The sequence below is a fragment of the Girardinichthys multiradiatus genome, chromosome 20 (genome assembly GCF_021462225.1).
Source record: "Girardinichthys multiradiatus isolate DD_20200921_A chromosome 20, DD_fGirMul_XY1, whole genome shotgun sequence".
NCBI lineage: Eukaryota > Metazoa > Chordata > Actinopteri > Cyprinodontiformes > Goodeidae > Girardinichthys > Girardinichthys multiradiatus.
The window spans coordinates 32,036,864-32,054,777 of NC_061812.1; positions in this window are offsets into that span (position 1 = coordinate 32,036,864).

Sequence of the window (17,914 nt, forward strand, 5' to 3'; positions counted from 1 at the left end):
TAAGATGCTGGTCAATTCCTTAACTGACATCTGTGACAAAATAATAGTTTCCGACTCTCATTTTAATAAAAGCTGTTGATAGGCATCACAAAAGAAGAAAAACACGAAGCTTTGCAGCCACTGTGTTGGTGGCTGCCCTGCAGCACTAAAGAATAGTAATGGTTCTAATTCCAATAAAGAGAAAATCCAAGGTCACACTGTGAACTTCCTCCCCATCAGAAGACCACAAAGACTGGGTGCGAGAGTGCATAATATCCTCACAGCTATTTTTACCCTCAAATTAAAATCTATGACATGTTGAAATGACTGCAGTGTGCAAGAGGGGTATTCAAAGCAGACACTAATGACGCTTATTAATGGCGTGAATGAAGTCTTGACAGGTCGTGTGTCATTCTGCAGGCAATGCTCCACTGGCATAATGGCTAATGTAAGTGGGGATAATTATATATATTATACCCTGTCTTATGGTATTTTGGCAGGAGTATGAGGAGCCAGGCAGTTAGAGAGGAGAGTGAAAGCGGTTGCTCTTTTCGAGACGCAGATGTGCACGCGGGTATTTTGTGTGTCCACGTATGCATGAATGTGTTCACCCCCTTTCTCAGCACTGGTCCATCTATGTAGGCAATAATAGTTAGACAACAGCACCAAACAGTGGCTGAACAACACAGCAGCACAAACAAAGAGACAGACCGACAACATTTAGAGCAAAGTTTATCTTTAAACATTTTATTCTCGTCCAGCAAGGTCACAGTGTCTAAAAAGGGGAAAACGATCAAGCTGACTTTGACTGAACAAATGTAGGGTATGTTGGGGGTGTGATGAAGTGCCTACAAACTACAATGATGGATTGTAGTTTGTAGGCCTTCTCTGAGTTACAGAATCTTGTAGTTACAATTGAGGTGTTATTGAGCATAAAAATATGGGAACATCAAATGTGGGAGGTATTTTTTTTATTTTGGCAGTGTTGCCATTTCATGTTTCAAGCCTCTGCACAATAATATACATCTGAATTGTTTTAGGAATAAAATGACTCTTACTGTCTTTATTATTAGTACTATAATTATGATTTTTCAGTAAATGGCAGAAAAACCTGCTTTGTGTCAACAGCAATTTCATTCTCATGTTTTGAAAGTGAACTTTAACAATTAATACGGAGAACAGGAGTGAGTAATTATTTTTTATTAAAATATTTTGTGATTGAATTTTATTTCAAAATAAAAAATCAATTTATATTTATAATCAAAGATTCAAAAAAGGGGGAGGGAAAATTTATGTAGCAAAGCAAAATAACAAAATAAATCTCAACAATAGAGCAGCAACTTTATTGATTTAGTTTACATATCTAAAGGGAGTGGGTAGGAGTGCAAACCATAAGTTATCAGCCTTCATTTTATTTACAGAAAACTAAAATACAAAATCATAAAGGACCAAAAAAATTCAAGAAACACTCAGAACTTTAAACATTTTCCTCTTCTTCATCATATATGAAGAGACTTTGGACATTACTTCAGCTCCACATTTAGGCTACTCACAGTTTGACTCCACACTGAGAAAAACCAAAACTTTTGTGGTAGTTAATATGCAGTTTTGAAATTGCGAACACGCTTTAAATTATATTTCGCTCCTTTACAGAAAACATGTTTAGTAGTCAAAGCTGATGAGAAGATATTTGGAGCTGAGTAACGGGAGATCCTAGAAATTAAAGTTATCACCAGATAATTGTTATTATAACATTTGTTCTGTTTGAAATTCCAGAAAATGTCAATATTTCACACTGTAACAATACTGAATTGCTATGATCCCTGTGACCCACATTGCATACTAACGTTATATATATACACTGCTTAAAAAAATAAAGGGAACACTCAATAACACATCCTAGATCTGAATGAATGAAATATTCTCATTGAATACTTTGTTCTGTACAAAGTTGAACGTGCTGACAACAAAATCACACAAAAATCATGAGGCTCAGTATTGTGTGTGGCCTCCATGTACCTGTATGACCTCCCTACAACACCTGGGCATGCTCCTGATGAGACAGCGGATGGTCTCCTGAGGGATCTCCTCCCAGACCTGGACTAAAGCATCCGCCAACTCCTGGACAGTCTGTGGTGCAACGTGACGTTGGTGGATGGAGCGAGACATGATGTCCCAGATGTGCTCAATCGGATTCAGGTCAGGGGAACGGGCGGGCCAGTCCATAGCTTCAATGTTTTCATCTTGCAGGAACTGCTGACACACTCCAGTCACATGAGGTCTAGCATTGTCCTGCATTAGGAGGAACCCAGGGCGAACCTCACCAGCATATGGTCTCACAAGGGGTCTGAGGATCTTATCTCGGTACCTAATGGCAGTCAGGCTTCCTCTGGCGAGCACATGGAGGGCCGTGCGGCTCTGTCACGTCTCTCAAGGGATCTCAGTGTGAACCTGCTTTCATCTGTGAAGAGCACAGGGCGCCAGTGGTGAATTTGCCAATCCTGGTGTTCTCTGGCAAATGCCAAGCGTCCTGCACGGTGTTGGGCTGTGAGCACAACCCCCATTTGTGGACATTGGGCCCTCATACCATCCTCATGGAGTTGGTTTCTAACCGTTTGTGCAGACATGCACATTTGTGGCCTGCTGGAGGTCATTTTGCAGGGCTCTGGCAGTGCTCCTCCTGTTCCTCCTTGCACAAAGGCGGAGGTAGCGGTCCTGCTGCTGGGTTGTTGCCCTCCTACGGCCTCCTCCACGTCTCCTGGTGTACTGGCCTGTCTCCTGGTAGCGACTCCAGGCTCTGGAGACTACGCTGACAGACAGCAAACTTTCTTGCCACAGCTCGCATTGATGTGCCATCCTGGATGAACTGCACTACCTGAGCCACTTGTGTGGGTTGTAGAGTCCGTCTCATGCTACCACGAGTGTGAAAGAACCACCAACATTCAAAAGTGACCAAAACATCAGCCAGAAAGCATAGGTACTGAGAAGTGGTCTGTGGTCCCCACCTGCAGAACCACTCCTTTATTGAGTGTGTCTTGCTAATCGCCAAAGATTTCCCCCTGTTGTCTATTCCATTTGCACAACATCATGTGAAATTGATTGTCAATCAGTGTTGCTTCCTAAGTGGACAGTTTGATTTCACAGACGTTTGATTAACTTGGAGTTATACTGTGTTGTTTAAGTGTTCCCTTTATCTTTTGAGCAGTGTATATGCAATACATAAAGGGACATTTTTATTTTTCTCTGTTGTATGGCTGCACTAATTATACACAATTTATTTCATTTTGTATATAGTTTTTGATCCACAGTGCCTAAAATAATTCCTTTAAAAAGTCTCATCCTCATCAAAACTGAATTTCCCACAGAGATCAGAAGGCAGCCATGACAAAAGGCAGTTTTTCATAATGTAAACAAGCATTTGGGCTATAGTTCATGTTTGGGACTTATTTACATAATCTCATTTAATTCTTTTGGTTTAGTGGTGACAACTTACTTTTATTGGTTCAATTAACTTAGATATCACACATTTTCATCTGACAGTAACTTTTAATTTTCAGTTCAAGTATTAGGACTTGCGAAATGGAGGACCCCAGAATGCAGACTTGTAGGCAGCATGACAGTAAGTGAAAAATGATTTAATTAACAAAAAACTCACTACAGAAAAGGCAGGAACAAAACAGGCAGATGAGGCAAGCAAGACAGGCATGGCATGATTGAGGAAACAAGACATGAGCATGATCCAGAAAATGTTTCCGCAAGGAATAAACAGATCGGAGATGTATAAATGGAGAGTGAACCAGGTGAAGAAAGGAGCCAGATTAGCTTGGAGCAGATGAACCGAATTAAGTTAATTACCAGACAGGAGAGAACAAAACGCAACTGGAACAAAACAGAGACTCTTGAATACAAACTAATAGAAACCAGAAAAACATGAAACTAAAGCATAACCAGATCCAAAAACCAAACTAGACAAAACACGAACAAGACAAAAACTAAAACATGACAAGAAAAATAACAGAAACATGATTCAAAACTTCAACTGTGAAATAAGAACAAAAACCCAAAAACACCCACAAATCATAAAATCAAGTGAACCAGTTAAGTTTAATGCAGCTTTAGTATCCTACGTGTGACGTCATGACATAAATTTCGCCCGAGGCCTAGATAGACGCCACAGTACCGACGCCAACCGCATGTACATGTCAGTATTTAGACATTATGATCGGGTACAGGTGAAAATTCAATTCTGATGTGACTAGCTTATATGCCTTCGTGTTACAGTTGGAAGGCGCTAGACTGCATCAACACCTAGTAGCAGCCCATGTGTTGCAGTGGCCACCAGATTTGACTTTATTCAAGGACATGCTACAATGCAGTTTTTTAAGGGTCAGTTGTTTCTGGACGTTGCAGAGATGATGGTGAAGTGTGGGTGACCTTTATAATGATGCAACTCCACTGTGCATATTAGTTTCAGCTACTGCTGTTGCCAGTGAAGCCATCTCGCAGGTACTGCTAATAGAGGATATGATGTAAAAGACGTATAATGGAGCCGGTGGTGCAGGGGGTGAAGCACGTGAGCTATGTACAGTCCTCAGTGCATGCTGCATAGGATCAAATCCTGGCCTGTTAATGTTTGCTGCATTAATTTCCCTGCTCTCTCCTCCTGATTTCCTGTCAACCTACTTAAGAATAAAAAAATAAAGGCCCCTAATGCCTAAAATAATTCCTTAAAAAAATTCTGACCCTCATCAAAATTGAATTTCTCACAGAGATCTAAGCTTATCTATTGACTACTCAGAAGGCAGCCATGACAAAAGGCAGTTTTTCATAATGTAAACCAAGTTGGACCCCAATGAACAGCAGTTTTGAATTAAAAATTATATTTGCAAAACATCACTCGTAACAACCAGTCTACATAAAATCTGGGCTTTACCAAGGCTTTGCATTCTTTGTGGTTAGGAAGATGTCTCACAGTGATATGTCACGTCAAGTTTCATTATGATGTGATGACATGAGCATGAAAAACTCTTCCACAATCTAGGAAGATGCTGACAAAAACAGTAAGAATTCTTAAATATTCAAAACCCCGCTTAAGGAGAAAAGAAATATCCCTTATGAAGTTTCAAAAGAATGGCTGCATGGTGGAGCAGTTAGTAGCACTATTGTGCTACCAAGAAAGTCCTGGGTTTGACTCACGGCCTGGAGTCTTTCTATATGGAGTTCTGTCCAAGTACTCCCTCAATTAAGTCAAAGGGGTTTGAATTATCTTATTTGAGAGAAACCTTGAAATTATTTAAGTAAGTCTAACTGAAATCTTTCAGTTGAACAAACTTAATTAATTAACTTGGATAAACTTAATTTAATTATTTGTTACCAATTGAAGCAATTACTTGGATCAACTCTTCTTTACAGTATTTGGCTCATCTATTTTTGTCCCAAGAAATCTGTTTTCACCTTGTCAAAATTAGCCCCAAAATTATTTAATTTAATTAAAATGCGATGAATGTTTTTTTTGTTTTTTTCTTATAAAGCTAAATCTTTAGTTTATTCTCTTCAAGTAAAAAAAAAAAAACAGTTATAAAGAAAAAATGATTCAACAAACCTTCACCAGTGCAGAAGATACTTGTATCATCAGCATAATGTGGCAGTTTTATTATATTGGACCCCTGGAGGCTGCCTCAAGCAAAACAAATGAATTGTTTTTAATGGTTTAAACTTGGTAAGACAGTGTTGTTGAAGAACAGTTGTATTAGTCTGCTTGCCTTTAGTTATACTGTGATTCGAAGCACTTTTCTTCTGAATATGCTTTATCTTTAGAATATCTGAAAATACATAATGAAATCATTTAATTTTACTTGCTATTTGCTCTGAACTGTGCTTTAAATTTTTGAAATACTCAAAATCTACCTCGAAGGATGATTGTTTTTTTTTACTGAACTTGTTTTCATTTTTTACCATTTGAATTTAGCTGTGAGGGACTGGGGTTCAAATTATGCGTTTGAGGGTTCTGCCTGTATGGATCTAACTGGATTTCTCCTTTCTGTGATGTTGGCGAGAGAGTCGGCTAATTGGAGGCCCAGTGGTAAAAAAAAAGTTTAAAAAAAAGGTGCTCATTAATGCTTCTGCCCCTTGTTCCTCCAGCTTTAACACCTTGCCTCATTTATCTCTGTATTTACCCACTTACCCCCCTTCAGCACCAAAACAGAGGACCTCAGAACAAACCCAGGGTTCAAGCTGGAACAAGGAGAAAAAGAGAAGGAAAAACGGGAAGAGGAGACATGGAGAGATGGAGGGAGAGAGTAACGTATGCTCAGTGGGAATTAACAAAGCACTTAGTAATTAAATCTAAATTGACATTCTGGTAATTAGCCTCTTGATTAGGAGCAATAACACAATTAGCCAACCAGTCTTTGCTAATTGTTAATTAGTATAAGCAAAGTTATTGTATGTGTGGCAGAGGGAGGCATGTAAAAGAACAAATGTTAATCTGTCTTTCTTTCAACAGCCGCATCCCCTCTCTTTCTTCTTGCTGGCTCTCTATTGAGCTACCAGACAGGTTCATTGCCTTTCTTTGCACTCAAGCCGCATTCAGAAGCTGCAGTCAGTAATTAGCTGAAAGTGTTATCGAGAATATCATTGGTGAACAGGCTGAGCCAGGAATATGCTGGCACACCTCCATGTCTGTCTACCTTTGGTGGAACATTCCTTGGCTCCCAAATGTGTCAAACATGGGCTATTTGTTCCTAATGAAGACGTGACGTCGATTAAGTACAAACATTACAGCTGTAGATGAATCCCAGAGAGATGTAATTCATCTACAAGGTTTTAGTTGATGAGGAACAGGGATGCAACACCTTATTATAGTTAGAGAGAGAAGAGAGGATGTGGGATAAAAGATGAACGGGCAATAAAGATAAACCAGAAAGTGGGATTTACATTGGCCACAGGTGAAACATGCACCCGTTTCAATTATCATGGACTTACCATAAGTGTATGCGTCATTCACACAGCACATATCCAAACTAAAGGGGGGTTACATCTGCCATTTCTTGAAAGATGAAATAAAATAAGAGTCTCTCCAAGCACCTGTTCGGCTGCAGATACCTCAGTTACACTTCAAAAGTAAACGTGGAGGCCTTGGCATTCTTATTGGTCCATAAACTGGTCAAGGAAGAAGATATGCAGGTGAATCATGGGGTGCACATAGTCTACACAGTTAAAATGCCTTGCAAAAAGATTCATACCTCTTTAACTTTTTCACATTTTGACAAGTTACACCTATAGACCAATGTATTTTACTTGCAAGGCAGTATACATAGGTGCAACTAAAAACGACCTTATTGTTTACTGAAAGCGTTTTCTTTTTTTCCCATGTCATGTAGATAGATCTGTGGATCTAGCTCCAGATTAAGCTTCGCTCCCAACACAAATATTTGGCAGCAGGATGAGCTGCCTGAGAAGGCACCGAAACATGAAATTAGCCAGAAAAGGTGAACCCCACTGCTGAGGCAAGGAGAGGCACACTTGATGTAAAAGGTGAAGAGGCATGTGTTGAAAGCTGACTGTGGCCGTCCTGCAAATACAGGAAGAATCTTCCAAAGTAAGCTACACGAGCAGGAAATGTACACTTTTTATATTTCCTATAATGAAATATTCATAGAAAAAAAACCATAGAGAAAGTGTGTCAGTGGGTTTTGAATGTGCATAAGAGTAAAAGGTGTCACTGGCTCTGTCTTTGCCATGCTTCCTGCAATGTCCCACCCACTGTGGCTCTAATTGGATCCTTATTACTGAGCCAGCCTCTATTCCAGGAATGATGGATTCATACCACACAGAATTCCATTAATCATTCTTTATTCACAGTCCACTCCGAGAAGAGGGCAAATTCATTTCTTTAGTCTGCCGCGCGACCACTCTGATGAATATTCATGAAAGGAAATTTGGGGTCAGGCCTAATAAGGGAGGTAATTTGTAATTTGCGCTGTTCTCGCTGGGGTCTTGTTCGGCAGGTTAACCTATAGAACATGTAGAACAGACAGCAGCACTGTAGGCTCACCATAACTCACAGTTAAACATGTTGTATTCTTCAATCTTTTCAGGAGAAGTCTCATAAAAATAATGTTTTTAAAAATATGCCTAACCATAGTTAGAAATTGCATAAGGCTGAAAATATCACTAAGTTAGGGCTTCTAAAACAGATTTGCCTCTTCTTGAATATCACAAAGGAGCTAAAATTGCAAATCAGACCTTTTCAATTAGAGATTTACTGAGAAATTGTCTGCTTGCTAGAATTTAACAACTTTTTAGCTTGATTGGCCCAACTAATGTCCAGCTGATTGGTAATTGAATAGTTATTTTTTCGACCAGTGAATGCGCCATAAAAAGCACTACCAAATCACACTAACAACAACAATATTTAGTGTAGACACGCTTACTGAGGGAAGAAGTCATCAGGTTAATCATTTCAATATCCTTGAGGTGTTCAAAAATGGATCAGAGGAAACACAGATAAGTTAAAAGCTTTTCTACGACATGTTGCAACTTCTGTGGTTTTTTCTGGCTGCAACAGAGTGAGAGAGAGCAAGACTTCATCGTGGAACATAAATACAGTATATTATAGTTAATGGAGGGAAATTTAAATAATCTCAGGTTAAAGCTTTACAAAAGATGGAAATCAGGATATCTGTAATTTTAACCAAACTCACAATTTCCAGTAGAATTTAAAAAATGTTTTTCAGTGAAGATTACCGGGACTTGTAGGGCCCTACAGCAACAGTCAAACAAAGAATGAAAAACAGTCCTTTTTTTTAAAATGGTGCATCCTTTCTTCCCAAGCAAATAAACCCTGTAGATGGTTGAACAGTTTGGAATAGTATACCTTTTAAATCAAACAGCTTCATTTAGAGAAAGAAAAACAGGCTCTTACTTTCACATCACAGCACTTCCAACCCCAAAAGCATTTTATTACTCCTTCTGAAATTATGCCCACCTGGCATCACTTAAAGTCACTTAATTAATAATTTATCAATACATTTGAAGTGATTAAAATTCATGACTAGAAAGTGTTTTTAAAATAGTGCCCTTGCACCCCGAGGGTGTCCAATCAGTGAGCAGCGTTCGTTAGATCAGGGAGGAATAATTAATTGTACCTGAATGTTTAGTGGGGTCAGGCAGTGGGGGCAGGATGCCTACGGATGAGTGTGTGTGTGTGTGTGTGTGTGTGTGTGTGTGTGTGTGTGTGTGTGTGTGTGTGTGTGTGTGTGTGTGTGTGTGTGCTTGCGCGTGCATAAATGTATGCATGTATGCTTTGCACAGTCGCACATGTGTAAGCTGAGGAGGGGACACTGTTAGTCACAAGCATTTGCTGGCTTTAGCTCACAATGAATTTGCAAAGTGGTGGATGCTGCCGCTCACTTTATTTCACATCTGTCTGTTCTGCTTATTCTACAAAAAACACAATGGTTTACTCCACTCGCACTACCCATTAATGTTCTCCCCCCAGTCATCACCTTCATGTCGTCACTGTCCTTCCTTTTTGTCTCCATTATCATTCTCTCATTGAAGAGTCATAATTTAGACTTATGTCAAAGATGTGTCAGTCACCCTGACAGAAGTGCATACAAGCCTGACACAATTAACAGCTGGTGGTCACCTCATTATGGTGATCAGTGCATGGGACAAACAATCTATACAAGTGCAAAAACACCTTTCTTATTCTTTATTTCAGATTTTAGTTTTTTTTACCAGATTTATTTTAAGCATATGATAATTTTATTTTATAATAATTAAAATAATAATGTTATATTATTAAATGTTTATCTATTTATTTTATTAAAAATATTACATTAAAAAAAGTTATTAAAGATAATAATAAACTTTCACATTTATTGGCATCCCTGGTAAAGACGTATAAACTCTGAAATTAAAACTGAAAATGTTTTGAAAAATGGAAAAGGAAAAAAAAAACTCCCTCGTCAATGTTTAATTTGTATTTTTTGATTTTATTTAATTTTCTATCATTTTTAGAATTTCCCTAAAATCAATATATATTTTAACATTGACCTGTGAGTCCAATGACTTCCTGTTTCCCTGGGGTAGAAATATGATGTGACACAAAGGCAGATTTTTCTAAGCCACCCTTCAAAATGGAACAGACAGGCGAACATGGCATTCAGGGTAAGGCAGATCTGTGAGGAAAACAACCGTAGTACATTTTGTGTGTTAAATTATGCTACTGCAATACCAAACAAATTAATTTCAAGGCTTTTTATACATCTTTATAAAGGCTGCTGAAAGACAACAACAAAGAATCAATGAATACATCTTCTTTTAATAACGGTTTTTCGTCAAATTGACAAAAATACAGTATGTTGAATTTAACATGACTTAAGAACTGGTAAGACTGAGGTGACAGCGTGGTCTATAACAGTAGCCCTGGAAACTATGGGTATTTATGGATATATTTATATGGCTATTTCAGGTCAGACAGCCATTTTCTTTATTTAACCCGGAAATACACTTTGAAAATTGGATTTCCTTGAGCCCACATCTCACTTCAAACAACGTCAAAAATTAGACTTAGGTAGCCCGTTTGATATGGTCAAAAACATCTTCGGTACCACATTTGGACTTGAAAACATATTAAAATTTTTCATCTTCCATGCCTTTTAACATTTAGGTGGAATACAGTCTTTTCCACCAAATTCAAAGCAGAAAAACAAACATCAAAGGTACAAATACACCTTTAAATTGCAGAAAATTACTTGTTCCTGTTTGTTTAAGCTTTGTTCTTCCTTGGTGACCTGTATTTTATAAATGCTTTTTACAGTTGAAAGGAGGAATCGTTCTGCATAATGAGCACTTTCTCTCTTGATAGTCAGATATATTTAACTGATAATGTTCCCCTGCTTTCAGAGAGTATTGTGTTTAGGAAATGCTTGTTTTTTGATAATTTTTCATATTCCCAGTCTTGCTTCTGGCTGTTTTGAAACTGTCTGTAACAATGCAAATATACACTATAGAAAATAACTTTGTAGGTACTATTTAGTTGGTCTTTAAAGTTACTTTTATTTAAATTAAGCATAGTGTATTGCTCAATACTGGACAAATTCTAACCACAGTAAAAAATGTTTTTGGTAAGAAATACTTCTAAACTTTCCTAAACTTTTTGATTAGATCGTAAATGAAGAGTTAGCTGTATTTCCATTCATCATGTGTACATCTTCCTGCAGAGAACAATAAGGTTGATCTGTTTAAACTGGTTGTATTGGGTTATTACTTCAACTTGGTACAAGTTCTAAACCGTCATAACCCTTGTTGAGAAAGGTTTTGTGGTGACACATTAAAGTTCATATCTGACTTTAATGCTAGCCTAGCCCTGAGGCAGGTATTGCCAATAAACAACACATTTTGGCTGTTGTTGTCAGGTAACAGGTTTACATGCTGCTACCTTAAAAATAGAGAATTACATAGTTCACAACCAGCTTTAACTGCTTTTAGGAACTGTGCAAATGCTTAAGTCAAACTTGCCAGCTCTACCATGAGGCAGTCATTGCCACTAAACAGTACATGCTAGCTGTGGGTATCGGGAAAAAGGTTTACATGTCACATTTGAGGATAGATTTAAATAGCTTATTACTTTTGTGGTAACCCCTTTTGCCATAATCACTAAGCAATTTTTTGTCTGCCTGTTCGCCAATTTGTAGCAGCCCCATTTAGTACCTACAAATTTGTGCCCCTTCTAACTTTTATTTATTACCTGTAAACAAACTATTCTATTTCCATGTCCTAAACCATGTCATATTTATTTGATTCTCAGGTATTATTTTGAATTATGGATATTCATTGTCATAAAATGCTCGAATCTCATGTGCAATTTAATTTAGTTGTATAGTCGCTAAAAATCTTTAGATATTACTCTTCTTTATTTAATTTATTTTGATTCTGATCCTCATTTGGTCCTGTAGACAAAAAATAGATTAGCACCCCGAACCAAAAAAAAAAAAAAACCTGACTTCCTATAGAATTTATTTTTCTTTGCATATAATCACATTTCCTTACAGCAGGTTATAAGCAAAATATAGAAAACTAATGTAAACAATTTTAGATATGTATTGTGAGTGTCATGACAACGAATTTAAGAAAAACATGACATCATTTTAACATCCCAATACTCACATGGCCTAAAAAAGCTGTCGGTTGTCAAAGAGTCTATGAAATGTCCTGGCAGCTAGCAATTGAAATGTGGTCAGTACAAAATGTCCTATGGCAGACAGCACCATGTCGTACAGGTATGAAACAACCAAATCTGCAAAGGGTACAAAATGACCAGCATCCACCAGATGTATTCAGGGAAGCAAAAACAGTGGCTGCTTCCAAAGAGGTCCCAGCAGAAGAGTCTGTTGTGATAAAAGTTTCTGATCCTCTGCATCTGTAAAATGTATTTGTACACATTAGTTACTGCAGCTGTGAAACTGTATCCTTATTACTAAGTATGTGTGATTTGGTTTCGATCTATCAAAGCTTGTAGGTTTTAACTGGATATGAAGGAAGATGGTTGTGGATTGAGACATTTTAAATAGATGATATCCTCTGCTGTAATAAACTGTTGATTGCTCAGATATATTGTACTTTCATTGGATACTTACAATAGAAATGGACAACACTGGCTGTTATGCCAATATGAATATATAACTGAAAATTTATAACCTAGCTAAATTATCTTAGTAATTTAATTAATGTTTCTAAAATGATCTTTATAAAAATTTAAAAATTCAACAAATTTTCTGGAGTTTGCACCTTTTTTTAAAAATTGTTAAAATCTAAATGCTTTATTTAAGTAATGAATGAATGAATGAATGGAAGGATGGATGGAAATCCAGAACTTTGTTTTATCATTGCAGGCGAGTGATAGCCTGAGTCGTAAGCATCAAGCAGACCGAGAGACGACGAAGGACGAAAGAAAAGCTCCTCCACAAAGAATGACAAGTGCAAGCAAAGGTCTACATGAGGAACGTGGCGTGTTTTGGCACGGAGGTAAGCAGGTTGGTCTATGTTTCTTTGTCCTTCTCATGTTTAAAACATCTCTCACTGTTTCACCCCAAAGGTTCAGAAGCCCAGGGCCCCAGAGACCAGCACAGTCTTTTAAAGATATGTGCTCACTTAATCACTGAAGAAAAAGGCCCCTAGAGCTAGTCTAATGTTATAATTAATTAATTCAACCAAAAAGGGGGTATTAAACTTCCTCCCTCTCAGGGTATCAGCTGAATACATTGACCTTTTGTGGAAATCGCCCTCTAATTCGAATCAGCTTCTACAGCCATTTGCAGACTAAACTTGTTTCTTTTTCTCTTCTGCCTCCTTTTAGCTCTCTCTGTCTTCGTGTATTTGTGCAAAAAGCATATGTTTTTTTTAAACAGTGTAACTTTGTCCATGTTGTGCCTCCATTTGTTGCCTTCCCACCACTGAGTTTCCTGTGTGAGAGTATTTAAAAGTGCCCGTATGTGAGTGTGAGTGATCCCTGGTTATATCTCCCTGCTGTAACACAGAGAAGAACAGAAACTTTTCTTATTACTGGAGTGGTAGAATAGCAGGCAGCTAAGTCTTCGTCTATCTCTGTGTCTCTCTCAGTGGTGTAGCTGACTCCCCAGTGTACCCCGGGTCTTCAGTAACTCTGACTGAAGTTCAGAGGGGTTAGGTAGTATACTCAGGAGAAAGGGGGAGACAAGAGGAGCTGGAGGCGGAGGGGGGAGGGTTAAGTAGGATTGGAACAGTGGGAGTTTTAAAACAGAACTTTAAATCTCCACCTACGAGAGAGAGAGAGAGAGGACAATGGCGTCATGTGGTGTGCCGTTATCTTCAGGTCTCTGAAAGTCAGGAGACGGGAGGATGATCATGAAAAGGAGCTTGAAGAGGGGCGTACATGTGATAAAAAGCTGTAGACTGCATAATCTTTGCTGCTTTTAGGAAGAGAATGGAGAAAAAAGTCAAATCTTTGCAACCTCCAGATGGGGAAGTTCATCTTACATCAACACCAAATAAAACTAGGAGAGGATTTGCAAGATGGATGGATGAATGGATGAGTGCATGGCTGGATGGGTTGAAAAACAGAGAAACAAACACAGCAGAAGAACAAATAAATCTCTGAAGCTTAGAGCAGAATGAATCCTGTGCGACAGACCATTACATAGTTAACTATCTTTACGGAGCTTTGGACATCAAGGACGAGATGTGAGATCATGCACAAGATAAAAATCTGAAACAACGTGTGATCAAGACATAAAACAGGATTCATCACTTTCATGGTCCCTCCATCAGCTGCCGAGGAATAGGATGGAGTGGTTAACCTTCAAAATATGTCAAATTTCTGTGTCAGACGCATTATTTATTTTAATAATGATAAGCCTAATTTAGCAGCTCTTCAATCAAGGCACCAACTCTGAGAGGTGTTAAATGAAAACATGTTTGTTCAGTCTTTGATCATTCTGAGAGCAGAACAAAAAGCTGGCCTATTACGTTCCCGGGCAGCCGTCTGCTGGAATTTAAGGAATGACACCATGTCTTAATTTCACAAAGGTTGCAACAGATGTTCTCTCTGTCAGACGATGACATTCACTGCATTACCAAACAACATATTCATTTCTCAACACTGGAAAGTGTCAGCCAGGTGCTGTTTGTCTCCACGCCAAGCTACGTGTTGACGTATGTGGACCACTAGCTCCCCCTACTGGTGATGTAAATAGTAGGCTTCTCAGCATCCAGGGAAGAATAAAAGACCCGGATACCTGAGCTTCATTTTGGTAAGAAATTAAATTTCTTTAATATAAAATTGATACATTGATGAAATCTCTGTGGCTTTTACAAAATTCCCCTTTCATATTTAAAATAAAAATGCTTCAACTAACACGCAGCGAATCTATTCAGCAAAGCCCCATCCTCATTTCTTTGTTGCGTCTTCTGACAAAGTTAGAAAGAATGATAAATACCCTCACCGCCTAGTCCTAACCTCTCCTGCAGCTCATCTTCACCTCCGCACACATGAACGGACAGATCTGTCCACGCCACCGCTAATGGTGGGGACATTATTCATCTCTCCAGCCAATTTAGGCTCTTTTTCCCTTTCAGGAACAGAGACGCAAAGGGTTGAGAGGAGTCAGCAGAGAGCATTAAAAATGTAGAGGAAGACGGACAAAAAAGGAGCAGCCGAATAAAGAGGGGCAGGGGAAGTGGGAATGAAGAAGGACAGGAGGTGTGTGGACACATTGTTCAGACAAAGTCAGAGGGAGCAAGTGTGTGTAAAAAGATGGAGGTATGTGGTGGAGTTGCTTATGTTTTGTAAGCTTTGTGTTTCAGAGTTGTAAAAAGAAAGGAAACTAAAATGAAAAAGTGGGAAAAAAGTATTAATACCCCTTGAATCGTTTTACATTTACTCACATTACGGCACATTACAACTGCCGACCTAAATTTATTTTATTTGGGTTGTATGGGTAATATAGATCGACAGAAAATACTGCAGAATTGTGAAGTGCAGGAAAATGATATACATATAGCTGTTTGTTTTTTTTTTACATTTAAATTTATTCACAAAATGTGTGCATTTGAATTCAGTAACCCCGTACTGGCCTGGCAATGAGAGCATTCACCAGAGAAGCAGTCAAGAGACCCATGGTACCTCTGGGGAAGCTACTGAGATTCACAACCTCTGGTGGGAGAATCTGTAGACTACTACTATTGACACACACTCCACAAATCTGGCCTGCATGGAAGAGTGATTAGAAGAAACAGCCATTATTTACGAAAAAAAACAAAAAACATAAGAGGTCCCACTTGCAGTATGGGGGCAATAAGGGGAGCATAAGGGGACACATCAAACATTTGCTTTGGTCAGATGAGACCTAAAATGTAACTTTTTGGGCTTCATGCAAAGCACTATGTGTGTCAGAAAGCTGCACATCGCAGAATTGTGGTTTAGGTTGGCCCATTCAAAGTCTAGACCTTAAACCAATTCAAAGTCTAAGAAAGACATGAAAAATACATGTTCACAGACTCTCGCCATCAAATCTGACTGAACATCAGCTGTTTTTGAAAGAACAAAAAGCAAAAATTCCAGTCTTCACATGTGAAAGCTGGTACAGATATACTCCAAACACTTGCAGGAGCAAGTGTAGGAAAAGGAGCGTTCTACTAATGGTTGACTTAGGGGGCTTGAATACATAGTGCTTTTCACTCTTTTTTATAAAACATTTAGAAAAAACATGTATCATTTTAACTCCACTTCACGAATAGGTGTTATTTTGTGTTCATCAATCAGATAAAATTTCAACAAAATACACAGAAATCTGTGGATGTAAGACAACGAAACGTGAAAAAGCTCAGGTTTCACAGGTTTCTCCAAACTTCAGGACAAACTGCGGAGTTGCTGAATTATGGATCTACGGGGGGATCAGTGAGAGCTACGACACGATCTTAATTAAACACTCTTTGATAGAAGGCCATGAAGTCTTACAGAAACTACAAAAAGTGTCTCCAATTTATGGTGTGAGCTGCAGTCAGTGTGTCACTCTGAGGATATACGTTCACGAGCCCCAGTCAGGAGAAATTATACCCGAACACTGTGACTGACGGTATCTTAATGGAGGGGGACAGATCAATAAGTAATATGAGCATGTTTTAATTCCAGGCACCTCACATAAACCTTTACCAACTTCACAATGTCACTCCGTGTTCATAAAAGTTTTCTCCTCAGCCGCCTTGGACAAAAAGAAAAGATAAATCCATCAAAAAGTCTTCTCCATTTTATAGCCCTTCTCTCCCACTCCCTTCCTCTTCCTCCTCATCTCCATTTTGATGTCTGTCTATTAGCAGAGGGTGAGGCCTTTCCTGCTCTCCCATCCAGGGGCTAAATTAGCTCAATCAGCCCTCTTTCACCTCTCTTCCGTGGGCTTCGGGCTGAGTGACATACTGCTCCCATGAGATATAGAGAGGACACACATACACACCAAGCCCAGCAGCAATGGAAGGAGGGGGCTGCTAGAGAGCGATGTGTTGGGAAGGAGGAAGAAGGATGAAAAGGAAGGATTGGTCAGAGCAGAGCATAAAGTTTCACTCTTCCTCACTCCATTAGAGGTTTCAGCTCTGAACGGAGCACCTTGTTCGCTCCTTGTTGAACTTTATTTCATCATTTCCCTCTTCTTCATGCCTTTCTAGGCAAAGATGTGCTCACTTCAAAAAGGCCCCTTCCACATAGAAAGGGGAACCTAGGAGTAACTACTCTTAAAGCGTCTCCTCTTACTCGGCCCCTAGCCCTCTTAGTCAGAGCCAGTCTGCTTTCCTGAGCCAACTTTTCTTAAATTGCCCCTTCATGTTTGATTTGTCTCAACCCTTCCCCTCTTGCTAAACAGCCAACCAAGTGTTAGTAGAAGTGCAAGGCATGCATTTCTGTAGTCATGCGCGCATGTATGTCTTCGGAGGAGGAAAGATGGGTGAAAAGGTGGTGATCAGAGTGAGCCATAAGATCTTCTCTTTGCAGCTCTAGAGGGATTTATTAGACCGGGAAGTACATTACCATCATAAAGACCCTAGAGAATAGGCCTGTGGATGGGCTGCAGACACCATCATCGCACTCCAGCGTGCTTCTCACTATCAGGGAGCTTTCGAGTGTGTGGATGAGGGAAAAGATTACCCTGATTTAACTTAAGAAAGGCAGTTAGATGGTTTATGGATCATCCCAAAGCAGCGCCTGACTAATACATCAGGAGATGATGGAACGAGGTGCAGGAGAGGTGAAAATGGGCGAACTACAGAAGACATGTAGCATTTAAACCTGAACTGGTATGAGCACATCGTGTCTTGTCAAAAATGTTCTTGTTTAGATTGTACAGTAGTGATGCAATAATTGTTTTAAAACTGTAAAATTCAAATGCGACTCTTGCAATTT